General features: G+C 53.4%; 1 protein-coding gene across 1 annotated transcript in view; it reads left to right on the forward strand.

The window, feature by feature from the left end:
* Window positions 1-14,117, forward strand: part of CDH13 (cadherin 13) — a 1,034,759-nt gene that overhangs the window by 825,254 nt on the left and 195,388 nt on the right. The window lies entirely within an intron of this gene.

Here is a 14,117-nt window from a genome sequence, read left to right on the forward strand (position 1 = left end):
AAAGCGGCCGTGCGGGTCCGGAAAGTGTCCTGGAGTGTGGCGACGGCTGAGTAGTGGAAGTAATGTCGATAGTGGAAGTCTGCCAGTGGGGTATTTATCTGGGTAGGGTGGGTCTCCTGTGCACAATTCGATCCCTGGGTGGTTGATGGAAGCAGACAGGGCAGGGTAGGGTGGGACTCCTGACTAGAATCCCTTTGTCACCTGTGGTTGGTGGGAGCAAGCAGAGAAGCTCTGTCCCTGGGTCCGCCGAGCCTGGAGTCCACGGTCTCAGATAATTCCACTTATCTTGTTCTGTGGGTCTTCAGTCGTGCATGGGTCTCGGTCGGAGCTGCCACGCGGGTCCGGAAAGTGTCCTGGAGTGTGGCGACTGCTGTGTAGTGGAAGTAGTGTCTGAGTTCATCATGTCGACCAAGACCATTCATGGTAACTCACAGTTCCAGAAGGCAGAATCTAAACGATGGACATGGGAGTCTCCTGGTGGATGATTCCACAACGAAATAGACCACATCATATTCAATCGACGGTTTTGCCTAACTGATGTCACTGTTGTCCCAAAATTTCAAATGGGATCGGACCACCGTCTCCTTCGTGCAAAATTCTACTTCACAGAGCGTGGTGAAAGGGCTGCAAAGTTCAAGAAGAGAACTCCCAGAACGACCACCAACTGGGAACTCTTTGGTACTATTGTAGCAACATGGGAAGATGCCATTGTTGACAACATTGACGAGGAATACGATCGACTGGTTCAGCACCTCCATGAATGTGCGAGGAACGCCAAGAAAGAGATAGCCACAAAAAATCGCCTATCTTCAAAAACTCTTGAGCTAATTCGCCAGCGTGGTTTGGCGCATGCCTCAGGCAACCGCAAGCTAACATCCGAGCTCGCAAAGCAGTGCAGAGATGCGATCAAGGAAGACCTCAAAGAGAGAAGAGCAGAAGTACTGGTAGATGCGGCAGAAGCCGGGAAAAGTATTCGTAAGGCCCGCCTGTCCTTCGCCAACTATAAGACCAAGATGACTGCCCTCCGATGTCCTGATGGATCCATCACATCCTCCAGAACGGCAATGGAGAAGATTATCCATGACTTCTACTCAAATCTCTTCGATAGCCATGTCCACTTGCCAACATACCAAATTCCACAGGATGAGTATGTTGTTCCCAACGTTCTCCCCTCCGAAATCCAACACGCCATTTCGTCGGTAAAGAAACAAACAGCACCCGGCCCAGACAAGGTCAGACCTGAATACCTGAAGAACCTGCCGTCAGTACTCATCAATACACTGGCTCGGCTCTTCACTCGCTACCTGTCTGAATGCAAGGTTCCGTCCCAATGGAAAACCAGCAGGACCGTACTACTGTTCAAGAAGGGAGACATCCACAACATTGGCAACTATCGCCCGATCTGCCTATTGTCTGTCATCTACAAGCTGTTCACTCGAGTCATCCTAAATAGGATTGGCAGAACACTAGATGAAGGACAACCATGCGAGCAAGCTGGGTTCTGCAAAGGATTCAGCACCATCGACCATATCCACACGATAACCAAGCTCATTGAAGTTTCTCGGGAGTTCCAGATGCCGCTCTGTTTAACGTTCATTGATTTAAAGAAGGCCTTTGATTCTGTTGAGACGGAAGCGGTCATTGAAGCCCTAGCCAATCAGGGCATTCAAGCCCAATACATCAGGATTCTCCGTGAGCTGTATTGCGGATTCACTACCAGGATCTCACCATTCTACAAAGAAGTGATCGTTGATGTCAAGAGAGGGGTGCGGCAGGGTGATACCATTTCACCGAAACTCTTCAGTGCCACCCTCGAGAACATCATGAGACGACTGGAATGGGAAGGAATGGGAGTGAAGATAGATGGTCGGCAACTACACCACCTCCGTTTTGCTGATGACATTGTTTTTAATAACACCAAACATCAGCCAAGCAGCACAAATGCTGGCCGACTTTGACCGTGAATGAGGAAAGGTTGGACTACAGCTGAATCTTACGAAGACAATGTTCATGAGAAACAGCCTCGTTCCTGACTCTCCATTCGCTCTCAATGGAATGACCATCTCCGAATGCAACAGCTATGTGTACCTAGGTCGAGAAGTCAACATGACCAATGACCTGGCACCCGAGCTGCGCAGGAGGAAGAGAGCAGCTTGGAACGCCTTCAAGAACGTCGAAGAAATAGCTAAGAGGACGAAGAACCTCCGGCTCCGGGCACATCTCTTTGATTCCACTGTTCTTCCTGCATTAACATATGCCTCAGAGACCTGGGCCCTACGCAAACAAGATGAGAACGCTATTCAGGTCTCTCAAAGAAGAATAGAAAGAGCTATGCTTGGAATATCACGTTTCACTCAAATGAGAGAAAGAATCCGGAGTTCTGACATCCGTCAACGATCAAAAATCAGGGACGCTGTCTCATTTGCCAAGGTGTCGAAAATCAGATGGGCTGGTCACGTAATGAGATTTAAAGATGACCGCTGGACTAGAGCTGTTACTGACTGGATTCCACGGGATGTCAAAAGACCGTGTGGCCGCCCACCTACCAGATGGTCAGACTTCTTCGTCAAGATCATGAACGATCGGTTTGAGGCCCTTCATGTTCCCGGAGCGAACAGATGCCATTGGGCTAAACTAGCACGCGACAGGGACAAATGGAGACGTTACTGGCACCCGCTCGAGGAAATCGACGACTAACGGGAAGTTAAGTGATTAAGTGATTAAGTCCTGTGCCCAGGACTGTGACCCTCTGGGCAGTGATCCCTGCCATCTGTACGACGGGCTGGGGTCTGGTGTTAGCACTGCCTCTGTTCTTCTCTGGTGTACTCACAGGGCCTGTTCCAGGCCACATACCTGACGACCCTTCAACACTCTGCCAGTGGGCACTGCTGCTGGGTCACCCTGGCACATCTGCTTCCACACCCACCAACTGTGCCCATAACAGGACCTGGGCAGTACGAATTTTGTGTCTGTGAGTGTGCGTGCGTGTGCATGTGTACACGACAGGACCAACACCGGTATGACCTATGTGTGTTCTTACCAGAATCCGCACCTGTAGAACGTGTGCATGTACACGCTGGGATCCACGGTAATAGAACCTTTGTGTATACATGCCAGGACCCACACCTGTAGGACATCTGTGTACATACGACGACCTGCGCCCTTAGGACCTGTGTATCCATGCTGGGACCCACCCTTGGATGACCTGCATGTGCGCTCCCGTCCGTTCAGACCCATGCCAGTCTCAAGGAAGCCCAGTCATAAAGACAGAGGCGCTACCAGCCCAGCACACTGGGGGGCCCTGCCAGCCACCAAGGAGGCTGTGGGAAGGACTGAGGTGGCCGGCCAGAGCAATAGTATAGCAGGGAGGGCGTTTGCCTTTCACGTGCCCAACCTGCTTCATGTCCCCTGCATCCCCTCTGCTCCCCCAAGCAATGCCGTTTTAGTGATTCCTGAGTGTAGAGCCTGTAGCAATTCCTGGGCATTGCCGAGATGCCCCCCCCCCCCCAAACAAAGAAAAAAACAAAAACAACTATGCGTGGAAATGAATCTGTGTTGAGTACTAATTAATGCCAGACCTGTATAGCAACTAGGATGTTTGGTCTGCTCGCAGTGACCCAAGTTTGATTCCCAGCATCACCTGTGGTCCCCCAACCACTGGCAGGAATTAAATCCAGAGTGCAGAGTCAACAGCAACCCCTGAGCACTGCCGGGTGTGGCCCAAAACACAAATGCCCGAGGCGACTGTCCCTGAGGGGATCATGCTGATCTGAACCCTTCAGTGGGGCTGGGCGGGCCTAGTGTGTGAGCCAAGAGTGTCATCTCCACCCCTGAGTGGTTCTGCTCATGGAGGAACCAGTGTGAGACTGCATGTGAGTCTGTGTGTGTATGCATGTGTGTAAGGTGTGCATGTGCAAACGTGAGTGGGTCGATGTGTATATGCACTAGTGTGAGTGCCCGTGTGCACTATGCTGCGAACATGTGTACGTGTAATGTGCTCGTGAGTACACACGTGCAGTAAGATAGGTGGAGAGGAGTGCATGAATGTGTGGAATGTGTATGAAAAAACATGTCTGTAGGGAGTGTGTGTGGGTCACATGGGAATATGCACTGTATAGTTTGGTGAGCATTGTGAGCATGTGTGAATACCTGAGTGCTTGCGTATATGTGCAGGGGTGTGTGCGCGCGTGTTGAAAGGGGCAGCTGAGGGGTTGGAGTGATAGCACAGCGGGTAGGGTGTTTGCCTTGCATGCGGCCAACGAAGGTTGGATTTCCAGCATCCCATATGGTCCCCCAACTACCGTCAGGAGTAATTCCTGAGTGCAGGAGCCAGGAGTAACCCCTGTGCATTGCTGGGCATGACCCCAAAAGCAAAATAAATAAATGAAAGGGGCAGGTGGAGCCAGGACTTGTGTGTGAAGACCCTCTTCCATGTTCCCAGGAAGGCCCTCCTCAAGGGGGGGTGGGGGGGGCCTGCGCTGCAGGACTAGGTATGCTTATGTCTGGTGTTAGCTCCGGCTGCCTTTAGGGTTCTGGGACCCCTCCAGGGCCAGGCTGACCACACAATGCTGCAGACTTGAGAGGGTCTGCATTGTGGTTCCACTGTGTGCCCCTGGTGAGGGGTCAGGGAAACCCTGCACATCACAGCAGTCACAGGTTGAGCAGGAGGGGCACGAGAGAGGCCGCATGGCCCCTGGCGGGTGGTGGAAAAAGGGCACAGCTGAGTGGCCGTAGTTGGTCCTGCAGGAAGCGTCCAGCTGTTCCAGGGAGATGGGCTCCTCCTCGGAGGGCTGCGAGTGGTTGCTTCCCTGTGGACCACGAGAGGTTGTGGCAGCTGCATGATGGCCTGCTGTTCTCATCTGATCTACAACCCGGAACACACTGGGAAGGTTTTCTGCCAGGACACCCCGGACTTCTACTTCCGTCCACTGTCTCCGGAGCAGCTCAGCAACCAGGTCTGGCACTTGGACATGTACTCATGGCCCAACGGCAGCCTGGGGGCCGGGGGCAGAAACGCAGGCTCTGCTTCCGGATGGGGCCGAGGGTCCACCAGGGGCCCCGACACCTCACAAAGGCACCAGACTTGGGGGCCCAAGCTCTCCCAGCCCTGCCCCTTACCTGGAACTCCATCAAAGTCCCCACCGAAGCCCAGAGACCCTGCTCCAGCCATGTTCATGATGTGGTCCAAGTGGTCTGTCCGAAGCAGCTATGTGGGGGACCCCTTGCAGTTCCTTTATTGAGTCAGAACATAGTTCTTGACTCAGGATCGAGAGATTGGTTGGGAGCGCAGAGATAATCCAGGCTTCTGGAGTGTTGGGAAGCGGAGGGCAGAGCTCACTCAGGCCATTGAGCGCTGACTGGCTTTTGCAGCCCCTTTTGATTGGGTTAACGATCAAATATTCAGCATACATCAGATATAGAAGATCAAAACACCTTAGAGTACACGTTTTGTAGCGTGACGATCTATCAAGTTCCTGATGAAGTAAATCAGACCACCTGGTAAGTCTCTATATCCCACTTCCCACATATTCCACCGCAGAATCTATGCAAGCCTACTCAATAACCCAATAAGGTGTTTGTTGAACTTTCATCCAATAAAACAACAGTTAATGTAACAGAAAACAGCGGCATTGGGACATGCGGACCCCAACCCAGTTCACTCAAGTTTCCTAGCTGCTCACAGCTATGACACAGCCTTGTTTGCAAGACAGCTTTCCCGGAGCTTCACATGACTCTGGTCAGGCTCCGACATGTGCTGATGACTCTTTCGATGAAGATACTCAGGGCAGGTCTGGGCGGAGGCTTGTGCAAGTTCGGATACGGAGATTGGTTAAACTTCCATGGGCATATCACGAGTCCAGCCCCCATGGGTTGTGGTGGTCAGGACGCAATAAATACAAGACTGAAAAAGGCCTCAGCAAACTGTTATGAGAAACTTGACCAGAGGTCGTTGATTGTGGGGCTGATGCGATAATCCACTGGGTAGGGTTCTTGTTTTGCAGTGACTCTGCGTATGGACCCCAAGCCCCACTAGGCGGGATCCCTGAGAGAGCCAGAAGTAAGCCCTGAGCACCCCAACAGGTAGCACCCAAACCGAAACACACAAAAAGAGCAGTAGATTGCAAGTCAGTTGTATGTTTAAAACTTAAACGGTGCTCATCAATAAAGAGCACAGGGTGCACCTTGGCCCGCCAGGAGCTGAGGAAATAGTGCCCACCACTAGCCACACGGGAGGCCAGGGGTCTGACCCCGAGGGCCCTGGGCACTGCTCAGCATGCACTCCCTTCCCCAGGCAGCTTGGAGTCTGTGTGCTGAGGGTCTGGGCTGCCCCTCACCCTCCTCCAAACAGGCCTCTACAGCTCTGCGTCGGTAACACTGTGGACTCAGCCCCCTGAATCCCTCGGCCCCTGCAGGGGGGTCCTATCTCCAACTGGTTCCAGGGACGCCCACTATCTGCTGCTCCTGAGTCCATGGCTGGCTGCTCAGACAGTTGAGAGGACCCCCAGCCTCCATGAGCCAGCTCGCTCTTGGCCCCTTCCAGCTTCGTGAACTGGCCGGACACGGTCCCCAGGGTCACTCCGTGGGCACTGCCTTCTCTCGATGGTGGGAAGCCCATGGCAGCCATGGTGCTGGGGCTCCTGTGTCGGGAGTAGGGGCCCCGATCTGGACACTCGTGGCCGGGCCTCTGCTCTTCAGGGCGACAAACTGAGGCTGGCCAGGCTCTGCAGGAGGCGCAGCCCCACACTGGCCGTTCCTTGGGCTTGCTCCATCCCAGACTCACAGATGCATCTCCATGGCGATGCCTCTGCGTCGTCCAATCCAGAGAGCTGCCTGGCCGGAAGTTGCAGTCCCGGAAGTGCTGAGGCCAAGCACGACTCCGGCAGACCCGCTACCCGCAAACCTTTGACCATGGACCATAAAATGCCACAGCCCGACCCCCGGCCCAGGCCTCCCCCCCGCGCCCCCCCCCACCGCTGCCACCCCGGACTATCCACTGCTCACTGCCTGCCACCCCGGAATGCCCGCTGCCCTCCCTCCGGCCATGGACTGTAAGAGCCGCGGACTGACCCCCGCCCCAGTCCTCTCCCACAACTGTTCAGTGCCCAAGAGTTCCAAGCTCTGGCCACCTAGTGCTGCCCAGCTTGCAGCCCGTGTCCTGCCCGCTGCCCTGTGCCTCCTGACCTACCCTGCAGGTGATTTCCTGCTTCCTGCTAGGCCTGCTGTGTCTTCTGCTCTGCCTTTATTGTTATTGTTGTTGTTGTTGTTTTTTGTTGCTATCTCTCTCGGTGTTCCTCGCACAATCATGGAGGTGCTGAACCAGTCGATCATATTCCTCGTCAAGGTTATTAACAACGGCATCTTCCCATGTTGCCGCAATAGTGCCAAAGAGCTCCCAGTTGGTGGTCGTTCCTGGAGTTCTCTTCTTAAACTTTGCAGCCCTTTGTCCCTGCTCTGTGAAGTAGAATATTGCACGAAGGAGATGGTGGTCCAAACCCATTTGGAATTTTGGGACAATAGCGACATCAGTTAGGCAAAACTGTGGATTGAATATGATGTGGTCTATTTTGTTGTGGAACCGTCCACGGGAGACTCCCATGTCCAACGTTTAGATTTGGCCTTCTGGAACTGTGAGTTACCATGGATAGTCTTGGTCGACTTGATGAACTCAGACAGTCTCTCACCCTGTTCGTTCCATTCTAGACCATGGGTCCTGATGTTGAGTTTTTTGGCTGATCTTCTCGGTCCTATCTTGGCATTAAAATCACCCACAATGATCTTGTAGAAGGTGTGGTCTTCTTTATAGAACTTCTCCAGATCCATGTAGAACTTCTCAATTTCTCCTTTATCGTAATTGGATGTTCGTGTGTAGACAACAAAGATAGAAAGTGCTGGCAGTGAGCCACATCTATTCAAATGTAAATGTCCGATTCGGGTTGTTAGGCATTCGAGTGAATCAATGCTCATGCCCAAGTTGGTGTTGACAAGGACACCAACGCCTCTGACACCCCTTTTATCGCATGTTCCAAGGAACAATTCTCCAGTGTCGAAAACGGCGTGATGACATTGGTGCCTTCTTGTCTCGGTCAGACCAATGATGTCGTACTTGATCTTTTGCGTATTTGTATGGCACTAATGCATTTTGGGATTCAATTGGGAGTCTCTGCACCAGGGCGGTTGGTGTGCTAAAATGGTATCTGGAGGCAAATTGTGGGTGTGGCATCCAGTCTTCTGGGCAGGTGGGACCCGGGGAGGGCAGCCCAGGTCCTCTGCTGCCATGTGGCCTGGAGATTTAGTCCTGGTACCGCATACCTGGGCCTTGCTTGTGGAAGCTCTTGCTCACTGGGATCCCATCTGGAGTAGGTGGGGAGATTGCACCGGCTCCATCTGGGGTGTCCCAGTGATATTGGCTCCGTATGGGGCCTGGAGAGATCTCCAGCGCTGCCAAGTCTTCCAGGACTTGCTGCTGTGTCTTTGGGCCAGGGCTGTTGGTGCGCTAACATCCACATTACAAAATTTTCAGCAGATTATAACTTGGTGAGGTCCATCCTGAGAAGGTGGAGTCGGGCTTGGGGTATGGGGGCAGTTTTGGATTGTGGAAGCAAATGTCTGCCAGGGGCTCTGCTTGGGTGGGCACAGGTCAACCTGTCCCCTCCAATTTACTTCAGTTTCTTCAGCCATGTATGGGTCCAAGCTTTACTGCAGCTTTTGATCTCTTTCGAGATTTATTTAGAGGTCTCTGAGGCAAGGCCTATAGTAGAGCTTACAGGATGGCGCTGGAGTTGGTTTGTGGGATGACTGCCAGTGCTTCCATGTGTACTGGGAAGCGGGGGAGGTAGCCCGTCCCAACTCTGAGTGAGCTTGTGGCTCCCACATACCTAATTTTTGGCCGTCTAATTTCTTGGTAAACTTGGTCCCAAGTTGTTGGGTCTGGCTGAAGGCATAGGTCAGTTTTGGGGTAGCACGTAGCCTGAAGGCAACATCAGGTTGCTGATGTACTCGCCCCGCAGGTACAGGTTGACCTATTGGTGGCACCATACCCCCTTTCATGGTATTTTTAATAAAAGTGCAGAGCAATAGAGAGAGATTAAGAAATGAACTGCTGTAACAGTCACCAGATGCAGCAGTGAGCATTTCTTCATCCTGATGACTGCGTTGATTTGGTTGAGGTATTTAAACGAGTTCGATTCCTCCGCCCCTCTCGGAGAGCCCGGCAAGCTACCGAGAGTATTCGATATGCCAGACACAGTAACAACAAAGTCTCCAATGGAGACGTTACTGGGCCCGCTCGAGCAAATCAACGATCAACGGGAGGGCCTTTACCTTTACCTTTACCTATTTAAAAATAAACTACAGGGGGCTGGAACGATAGCACAGCAGGTAGGGCATTTGCCTTGCATGCGGCCAACCGGGTTTGATTCCTAGCATTCCATATGGTCCCTTGAGCACCAGAAGGAATAATTCCTAATGCATGAGCCAGGAGAAACCCCTGTGCATCGCCAGTTGTGACCCAAGAAGCAAAAAATAAAGCAAAAAGGGCTGGAGCGATAGCACAGCGGGTAGGGCGTTGGCCTTACAAGCGGCCAACATGGCCGACCCGAGTTCGATTCCTCCGCCCCTCTCGGAGAGCCCGCCCGGCAAGCTACCGAGAGTATTCGATATGCCAAACACAGTAACAACAAAAGCAAATAATAAACAAATAAAAACAAAGTACAGGATCATGGGAACTTTAGCCTAGCAGCCTCGTACAGGCTTCTGTATTGTGGTTGTTCTTCGACTGATTTCTGATGAACACTAATTCCCTACCATCTAGTACCCAGTCCTGGTGAGGTTCGGGGGTCATAGGGTTTGTAAGGGATTGAACCATTCAGCTGTGTACGAGGCAAGTGCCCTACTTGCTGTCCCCCCACCCTCTCTTTCTGTCCTCTTTCCCTCCCTCACTCCCTTTCCCCCTCTTCTTTCTCCCCCTCTCCCTCCATGGACTTTATAAAAAAAAAAAAAAACTTCTGTTGTTGGATCTAGCACTATCCCTGGCTCAGGAGTGCTCTGATTTTACTGAGAGAATATGATTTACAACCATTTCTGTATTATTTCCTACTTAACGTGCTAATTTACCACTCAAACACCAGACAGTCACTCAACCCTCCCTCAATTTCCTGCGGCCTCCCTTCTCTGTCCTCTTTGCAGCCACCAGAACTCCTTTTTTGCCCATGCTGGGCAGTGCTCAGCATCGACCCCTTCCACCCTCAGTGGTGTTTGGGTGGAGGAACAGATGTGATGTCACAGTCAGATCAGGTTGAGTTGTATGCCAGGCCAGTGCCTTCCTTACCTGCTGTTCTCTCTGACTTTTGTCTCTGTCTCTATCTCTCTCTGTCTCTCCTGTCTCTGTCTCTGTCTCTCTCTTTCTCTCTCACTATCTCTCTCTATTTCTCGCTCTCAGCTTCAAGCAAACTAGCTCTCAATTTCAAAATATTCTTGGGGAACTGGGGATGTGGCTCAGTGATAAAGCACTTGCCTTGCATGTATGGGGCCCTGGGTTCAGTTCCTGGCATCACCTGATTCCCTAAACATCACCAGACGTGACCCCCAAGCTGAGTGTTTGGTGTCAAAAAGAAAATCTGTTCTGGGAACACTGGCATTTCCTGTGAGCTAGGTGTCTGATGTTAGAATTGGTTGATTGACTTTGGTGCGCTGATGGCTGTGGAGGGTCTTGTGGGTCTGTGTTTGCATCATGAGGACTTGGCTCCGTGACTGAGTGATTTGGGCCACCTACTAGTCTTCTCTTTCCATGTTCATGTTTGGGTATGAAAATATTGTTACACACAGGCTGAGGAGATAGTCAGCAGGTTGGGTACTTGCCTTGCACACTACTGCCCTGGGTTCTATCCTTGGTACCCCAGGTGGATCCTGAGCTGTCCAGGAGTAATTCCTGAGCACGGAGCTGGGAGTAACCCTGACCGCTGCCGGGTGTGGCTCAAAGAAAAAAAACTTGTGAAATAGTCTCGTACTTCATACCACTTGCATCAGGTAGAAGTGACTACTGTTCTGAGGGCCCTCCCCCACGTGCCTAGGACCTGAGGCTCAGTGCGCGGCTCACGGAGGTGCTGCTCGGACCCTGTGGTGCAGGGATTCCCAGCCACTCCCTTCTCCTTCCCTCCCTCCCTCCTTCCCTCCCTCCTTGTCTAGAAGTATTCTAGGTTTCTGGGAGCTCCCTGCTGCCGCCTCCTTCCTTGCCACCCTCTGTCCAGAAGGCTAGGGCAGGGCAGGGACGGTCCCGCCCGTGCTTGGAGGAGACTGGACAGAGCTCACGGACTTTCTGCTCCAGACATTGGAACATACATTGTGTCCCATCGGCTCTCTCTCATGCTGAGCTGCATCTCTGATCAGTCAGATTTTTGTGTACGATAGCACAGTGGTAGGGCGTTTGCCTTGCATGCAGCCAACATGGCCGACCCGAGTTCGATTCCTCCACCCCTCTTGGGGAGCCCAGCAAGCTACCGAGAGTATCTCGCCCGCACGGCAAAGCCTGGCAAGCTACCCGTGATGAATTTGATATGCCAAACACAGTTACAACAAATCTCATGATGGAGACGTTACTGGGCCCGCTCGAGCAAATCGATGAACAACGGGAGGACTGTGATACAGTGATAGATCAATACATTTGAGCCTATTGTGCTGACGATGGGAGCAGACTCCGGAGAGCAACATTCTGTGAAACACGGCTGATAAGGTCTGGAGAGGTCATCCAGCAGGTAGAGCGTTTGCTTTGCACATAGTTGACCCAGGTTTGATTCCTGGCACCCCATACCATGTGGTGTCAAGGTAGCCAGCACTGATCCCTGAGCACGAATCCAGGAGTCATATAAGTGCTGGGAATATAACCCACAAATTCACAAAGGAAGCGAGACCCGAAATCAGTCCGCAGCGGTGGCACAGCTCTTCAGGAAAACTGAGTGTGCCCCAGTTGGGCGGAGAGATGAGGAGTGCAGGACCCCTCTGGGATGACCCCGGGCTACACTTTGGAGTCGGTGAGAGAGCGAGCCATGGGAGGTTCAGTGGGGGGGGGGGATGCCCAAAGGAGACTGGCCTGTCCCCAAAGTAGAAGCCACATACTGAGAGAACCCTCCATGCAGAACGTGATCAGAAAAGACCATTTGAGGACCCAGGACCGGCCAGGACCAACAGAAGCCCTCCCTTCGCTCTCGCCGATCTCCACACAAACAGGAACCCACAGGATTTCCTTAAAGTCAGCTTCTCAAACCCCGCGGGAGGATCAGAGGAGGATTTACTGTCCCTGAGTGGCACCGTCATTTGGCGAGAGCCACACCTAGCCGAGCCTCAGGGGCAGCTGGTGACTCAGTGCTCAGGCGTGGCAAGCACCATGCAGTGCCAGGGCTCCACCCTGAGCCCTCCACATGCAGAGCAAACTTGCTTCTCTCTGAGCCACCCACCTGTCACCTGTGTCTGACACGCCCCTCTAGGGTGCCACATGCAGCCACCCCCCCCCCCCCCACCTGTTGCTGAGCAGAGCCACACAGCTTGGCACACTGCCCAGGCCCAGCACCACACATGGAGGCAGCCGGGTCTGCGGCAGCCCCTGGTGGCCCAGGTCCCTGAGGCCCAGCCTGGAGTCTCTCTGCCTCAGGCAGTTGTTCGCCACAGACAGGAGAGGCCACAAGGCCATGCAGACTGGCCCCCTGCAAAAGCGTCGGATGGCGTTGGGCTCTGCCCGCCACGTTTGCGTGGAGATGGCCCTTATATCCCACGTGTCTTGAGCCACAGTCTGCGGGACCCAATAAATGGGACATGCGAGCACTCGAGCTGCAATCACCCATCCAGAGGGAGAGTGAGCTCCCTACTCTCATGGTCCTTCAGGCCTCCGTGACAGCTGGGAGCGTTCCCTGATCTGTCCCCAAGATGACCCCTGCACTCCTTGCCTGAGAAATCCACAGCGCTGCATTCGCCGGAACTCTCCAGCTCTCTAAGTCTGTGATATTGGTTAACATTGTGGGGAGAACATTAGTGTCACTGAAAGGGACAGCCTGGTACTAGCCATGCCCCTTCTGTGCCAAGGGGCCTGTCAGGCCTGCAGTGCTGGCCAGGGGTTCCTGCCAGAGAGACCCCTAAAAGATTACAGTGATAATCCAGCAGGTACTTTACTTTGCAGGTGGGCAACCCAGGTTTGATTCCCAGCACCCCATAGGGTCCCCCGAGCCTGCCAGGAGGAATCTCTGAGTGCAGCCGGGTGTGATCCAAAAACTAAAACGCAAAGATTAAAATCAAAGAACAACTTATTGGCTGCTCGGTGCCCCTCTCTGGTGTGTGTGTGTGTTGGGGGGGGGGCGGTTGCCCTGGAGTGCTCCTTCTACTTTTGGGGGCAGCTGGTGCAGAGGGAACAGGTATCCAAGCGCCCCTGGGACCCCATTCCCAGTGCAGATCCCCTCTAGGTGTCTCACCAGCAGCCCCGTGGTCACTAGGTGGCCTTTTCCCATGGGAGGGTTCTGGGCAGGTGTCTGGGAAAGGACAGACACAATAGAAAACCCTTCTTGGCCAGCTGCTTGGCCCTGACAGCGCCACCACATCTGCTTGGCTGGGGAGGCAGGGCGGGTGGCTCTGCACGCCTCATCGGCTGCCTCTTCTCAGTTCATCATGGAGCGGCTGTAGAAGAGGCCAAGTAAGCGAAGAAGGACTTCATGGCTTAAAAAGTGAGGCAGATGAGCTGCTGCCTCGCCCTGCCCTGGGCTGTGGCTGCTGTTAGGACAGGCCCTGAATGGGTATCCCACACTCCCTGGGGCCGTGGCTCTGGGACACTGACCCTGCTCATGTGCTGGACCTTCTAAGGCTCTCCAGGGCTAAGCTCCCGTCCTGTGTTTCTTTGTTCTGTGCCGGCGGGATGCCCACTAAGCCCTCCATCCCTTTCCTCCCTTCACCAGTGTCTGAGGGTCCCGTCTGTGTGGAGGCCAGAGATGGATGTTAAGGGCTGTGGTCAACTGGCTGATGCCTCAGCTCCAAGAGGGGATGCCACGGACCAGGGGGCTCCAGTGTGACCCTGTGTCATCTTCAAATGCGATGGGTAGAGCTCATCCACTGGGTTCCAGGTGTGGCTCCGTGGAGTGACA

This window comes from Sorex fumeus, unplaced genomic scaffold (genome assembly GCF_029834395.1).
Source record: "Sorex fumeus unplaced genomic scaffold, SorFum_2.1 ptg000122l, whole genome shotgun sequence".
In the NCBI taxonomy this organism is placed as follows: domain Eukaryota; kingdom Metazoa; phylum Chordata; class Mammalia; order Eulipotyphla; family Soricidae; genus Sorex; species Sorex fumeus.